Source organism: Belonocnema kinseyi, chromosome 2 (genome assembly GCF_010883055.1).
Source record: "Belonocnema kinseyi isolate 2016_QV_RU_SX_M_011 chromosome 2, B_treatae_v1, whole genome shotgun sequence".
NCBI lineage: Eukaryota > Metazoa > Arthropoda > Insecta > Hymenoptera > Cynipidae > Belonocnema > Belonocnema kinseyi.
Window position 1 is genome coordinate 65,529,837 of NC_046658.1, and position 6,000 is coordinate 65,535,836.

The 6,000-nt window shown below is 35.0% G+C and overlaps 1 protein-coding gene across 1 annotated transcript in view; it reads left to right on the forward strand.

Moving 5' to 3' along the window:
* Positions 1-6,000, forward strand: part of LOC117167501 (single Ig IL-1-related receptor-like) — a 176,238-nt gene that overhangs the window by 41,285 nt on the left and 128,953 nt on the right. The gene's annotated exons all lie outside the window — the stretch shown is intronic.

The window sequence follows — 6,000 nt, forward strand, 5'->3', positions numbered from 1 at the left end:
TTTTTTTATTTCTGGTCCCATAAAAGTACATTATTTTCACGTTTATCTTGCATTTTAAGTTTTATGTTAAGTTTTTTTTTGTATTTCTCAGGACTTTAAAAGTGTTTCAAATACCTACACTGCAATGTTAAAAATGTCAAAGGATAATCTTTTTTGAACTTTCATGTTAACTGATTTATTCTCATTTTTTACATTTTACATAGTTATTGTTGAAACGAAAAAATCTGAAGCTCTCAGCTAGGCTGAAAATTATTCAATATTGGATGTGTCTAATTTACAGTTTGAATACATAATTTCTTATTCTTATTATGTGTGACCTTTGAACTTAAATTTTGTGACTGTCTTCGCTTGAAAGTTTTATTTTTCAGTAAATTCTTCTGTGAACTGACTTTGCACGTACCAAATAAAGCTTTTCACCGGATAAAACTTGGTACGGGCCAACGGCAGTGAACCGGTCTAAAAGTGAGTTTTTGCCAGGTGAACCGGAGCACAAACTGCACTTGGTTTAGGTCGCTCAGAACACTTCAGTGCATCGCATTCGCGCAAAGTTTTCTCGCTTATTTTATAATTCTCGCAAGCTGGATAACATATTTTTAAACTTTACTCAACATTTAATCAAATATGTACTAAAAGAAATTACTTAGAAAGAAACAAAAATTATAATTTTTGAATGAATAAAAAGTGGCTTGGAAGGAAACGGAAAATTGAAACTTATATGCTTAAAATAGAAACTGTTAACTGTAAAGAATACTTGAAAGAGCGTAGCACTTTTGTACTTTGGATATAATCATGTCTTATTTGTTAAACAGGTGAATTAAATAATAAGATGAAATGCGATAAAGGTATCTAAATTATTGTCCCTTGCGTTTTGAATATTATATTAAAATTTCAACATACAAGATTTTTTAATCTCAAAAAGAACGTTCTTAATCGTAATCATATTCTAAAGCAGGTTTCTGCCCAATTTAGCAGACATCCTCTGGATCTATTATTCTGAACATGCAAAATGTTTAATCTGGGAATCCGGTGTGAAATTACATTACCTTTCTATCCGAGGTTCTTTTTAAGCATTCCCTAAGGGTAGAAACGATGGGATGGAAATTAACGTTATAGTGAGTTAAGAAGCTGCCTGTTGCTTCTGTGAGAAGGGTCGTAGGCTTCCAATCTATATCAGTTAACGATGACTTAGAAGACATATCGCAGTTCGAAATTAAAGGCTTTAAATAATTCTTAAGAGCTACAAGTATAAAAAACAATATCTGACATGCTAAAAAGTGTATCTTTTAATAAAAGGCTTTCATTTTTATCAGAAAGATTTTTGCTTCTATGAGGTCCAGAATTGTACAATGATCCAGTCTTTCAATGTTTTAATCTTGCTAACAAACAACTTTGACTTTTACAAAACTCAAACAAAAGAAAGTCCCTGACTTTATACTTTGTGCATCGCGAGTTTTTATTCCTGTTTGCTTTTTGTAGTGCATGATTATTATTTTTTTCACGAATATGCACACTTTTAGAAAGAAATAGTTGGCATGGAGTAGAATCACTGATGAGTTTGATAATGTACTGCAAGCTAGTATCCGTAAGTACAAAGTGCTAGAGAGAAGAGGAAATAAAACTGGTAACAATATATTTTGAGTGCAATTCGACGCCGAAAATCGTGCCACAGTCGCGTGAACTTGCAGCTATGGGAAATCAATCTTGCAACTGGAAGGTGCAGTCGTATAACAATAGTGGAAGGTTATTGTTCTCGCTCGCAATATATGTCTCTCGATAAGAATCGAAGCGCGAATCGTGAGCTGAGTATTAAGTTGCAGATTGCTCTGGCGGATCAGGCAACCTTTTATGAAAAAAAATGAGTAAGAGCGTGGGAGGCCGGATGTAAAGTACATTTCCGCTCGAAAAATCTCATGTGATCCTTTCTGAAAGGATCATATATGTCTTTCGTTCTTAAATCATTCAAATTTTCTGGCATAACACAACATTTTTATCGAAAAAGTCCATTTGGCTGAATTAATTAAATCACAGAGCAAAATATTTTATTGAATCACACTTCTTCATATTGTTAGAGACAAGACAATATATAATGCAAAAACTTAAGGCAATCCATAGACAATGCATAAGTAATGCTAAAATGAAAATGCTAAAGAGCAATTCTCTTCAGCTTTTGTCAACCTAAAGAATTTATTTCTATTGAAAGTGTTTTGTACTTCATATTGAAAACGGAAAATGATTAGATCTTTAGAGCGTTCATGGGATACGGTTGCCCTGAGCGTGAAGAGTGACTGTGATTAGTAATTAGCTAACACTCATGGCAAGACGAGGTACCTGTCTATAAAAAGTGAGACCGGATGTAAGGGCCTGAATTTTACTTCCTGTATAGTTGGCGCTCAGGTGGGTGATGGTAAAACATTCACGAACTTGCATGTTATACACGTGTAGGATGTACGTGTATTCGTTGACGAGATTCTCGTCTCGTACAGTAATTGTCAAAAGCTCCCATCAAAAAACTTCTGCATAAAATTGTATCTATAGAGAACTGGATACTTTTACAAATTTTCATTGATTAATATCCTTTTCGGAAAATAAATTAAACACACTAAACAGAAAAACATTCTTGCTAAAATTGATATTCTTATAAAATAGGCTAAGCTAAGTGAAGCTTTCAATTTATGAGTCGGGTGTCGAAAAACTAATAACTATCGTCGCCACAAATTACGCTACCTGCCGACCTCTTGACACCTTGTTAGGCTCTACAAGTCCGTATTCTTTCATCTCTATTTATCTGCATCAGATTCTCTTTCCATTCTCTGTTTCATCTTTATAGCCACCCATCTTTCTCCAATAAGTCTGTTATACGTTATAGCTTATAGTTAGTTTTACGGTGATTCAGTTGATTCCCCGTGTAATTTCACGACTACATTGATAGTAAGTTCTGCGTCTCATCGTCTTTCTCTAACGACTCACACATTCATAAACACTTTGTGTATCCATATACGTATGTAGCCAACCACGAATTAACCATCCTTCAAGCCATCAAACTGGAACATATCTCGTTGGAGGATCGCTGTGCCAGACACAAGGTCAGTGTATGGATAATGCTGACGTTGCAAATTAGACGCTTTTAGAAGCTGAAAGTGATCCTTCCACTGGAAACAGTCCTGAAACGACTCATCTTTATGATTCTGGTTAAAGACCATGTCTTGTCGTTTTGCTCGAGCATTGACAAGATTAAGAGAATCAGGATTTTAATGAGTCTCTAATTTATCAAGCGGAAGGTGTGGATTATAAAGTTTAGATCTTTGTGGCATAACATATGTTCCAATCAACTTGAATCTGATAGAGTTGCTATAAATGTTATCGCCCTATCACATTTCCATACTTGATTTGAATGACTTTATCTTCGGCAAAAGATGTTTGACATATCATTATTATAAAAACATTTCTGTGGCGAAATGTTGTCACAGGCTTATACTGCCCAATATGTCGAAGGCATTTTTGGTTAGAGTTGGATTTTTATTTGATCATTTTGCACAGGGCTCTCCCGGTATATATCATCAGTCACGGACGCATTTTTATAATGCAATCAAGTGATCTGATGAGAGCAGTCTGCCCAGACATATTGGACAAAGCCTGGTTTTTACCCCATCATTCACGGACTGGGTTGTAGTCAAGTACACGATGGGGGGACCTACAGCTTAAGGTGGGTTCCGAAACAACAGAACCTCGGTAAAGGTACATTGAAAAAGTTCCAGAGGTACCGGCTCAGGGATTGAACCCCGGACCTCTGAGGTGAAGTCCGAGTGTCTAACCAACTGAGCCACCGAGGCTCTTTTTTCATTATTATTATTATTGTTATTATTATGTATAGAAAATAACGAAATTCGAAAGATATTAGTATATCTAAAAGAATAAAAGTTAGGGATACATAAAAACGACATGTGTTGTCGACCGGAGCCTGAAATACTTCCGGCTGCGCCATTGAATTTTGTGGTACACTAGTAATATTTCGCGTTTCTTCAAGTTCGCAAATCTGGCGTTGGAAAAAAGACTGAAAGAACAAACAATAAATATTTCAAACTTCACGGAAGTGGATTCTTGGTGGACCAATACAACCTTATTCCATTCTTACCGTTCGTAGAAAATATCAACATTTTCAACAAGTAAACGCTGAGCGGCGGTTATGACTTCCCTTTGTTCCAAGTTCCAGCTCGTCTTGGATCACTTCGCCACTCCTTCCTTGTTTTTTTCCTCTCTTTTTAGCCCTTTCACTTCCTTTCTCAGTTTTCTCAGTTTCTCGTTCGTAGACATTTTACCGACCACTATGTACACCTTCCATTGTATGCGCGAAAGGAGATTAAACTTGTTGAGACAACAAAAAGCTCGACAAAGCAAACATCTATAAACGTTTCCACACGTCCACATGACTCTACAAGAAAGCAGTTTTTTGGAATGAATTATGGAGAAAATTAATAGCAATGGGTCGTACAAACATTAGTCGTTATTATGATTCATGTGAGTATTACATAAGTCTTAAAAGTTTATACAAACCTAATTCACATTTATAAATATACATACATGCATAAATAATTTTCCTACAACCGTACTAGAAAGGAGAATTATGAAAATTTTAACAACAAAGAATTCTATATAAAATATGCAATCAATTTTAGAAATTTATTCAATTGAAAGAATCTATTGTTCGTGAAGCTTGTTATATAATGAAAATGAAACTCGTTATAATTAGTTGCCTGCTAAACGAAGCTTGAATTCTATTCAAACTATTCTTATGTGCATGATATTACGGAAAATGAGTTTATTAATGAAAGAAGGCTGTGTGAATGCTTTTAATAAAACAATGAAAGCAGCTTTCGGAAAGAAGCTGATATTCTGACATTCTGTGGCAAATTTTATATAGAAGTTTCCTTCTTACACACTGGGCCATATCCGTATAGAATTAGTGTTAAATTGGCTGTTAAATAAACTTAATTTTTGTTCTACAACGTACGGGTCAAAATGACCCGAAAGCGCCAAAAACGCGCATGCGTCAAAGGTGAGTGGTGGGAGGAGCTCTAAGACTTCAGTACCTGAACATTTTTGAGTTGAATTTTTTTTTTTCAAAATTTGCAAAAAAATTTCAGTTTTGAAAAAATTGAAATTGATTAAATCCTTAAGGTCATGTGATGAGTGGGTAACGTGACCAGATTCCTACCTTACCCTCAATTTTTTTATTTCCCAACTTATTTTCACACGAAGCGCCATATCGAGTTGAAAATTTGGGATAATAAATAAGAAGCACTAAGAAAGGTGGGTTTGGTTTTAAATTTTAATAATTATGAAAAAAGCAACCAAAATTATTCACAACAAAAAACTTTTTCGTAATTATACAAATCTAAGACCAGGCCCACTATTCTTAGTGCTTCTTATTTAGTATCCCAAATTTTCAAGTCGATGTGGCGTTTCATGTGATAATAAGTTGGGAAATAAACAAAGCGGTGGCCGTTCTTGGCCGAAGGTGAAGGGAGTTGCTTTTTTTAATAACTTCTCTTCAACGAGAAACTATAGAATACGCAGATATATATCTCGCCTTCTCCGGTGACTTGTTTTGAAATGTGAACGCGACAATATCACTTATCCTTTTCCTTGTTTGACTTGTTGAATTCTTTTGCCTCTCTTTCCAGAGAAGCGCTGCTGCACTGATAAAGATGATTAACTGCAGATTCTAAGTCAAAATATACCCTGTGAAGAGAGACTGTAAAGTCATGCATATTGCACGGAAAAAAAATTCTTGAGGCGAACGAGTGAATCGAGAATATATTAAACTCAAAGAAAGTGTACGCTTGAATTAGGTAAAACGTTTAGTTAGAAGAGTTACACATTTAGTTACTTTATGTAAATTATATTAACTTACAGTAGCCAATTTTTCGTCTGGTATCGCGAAAATGAATTTCCCTGAAATCCGTGTAATGCATTTGGAGGTCAAGTTTGTTGTTTTTATCG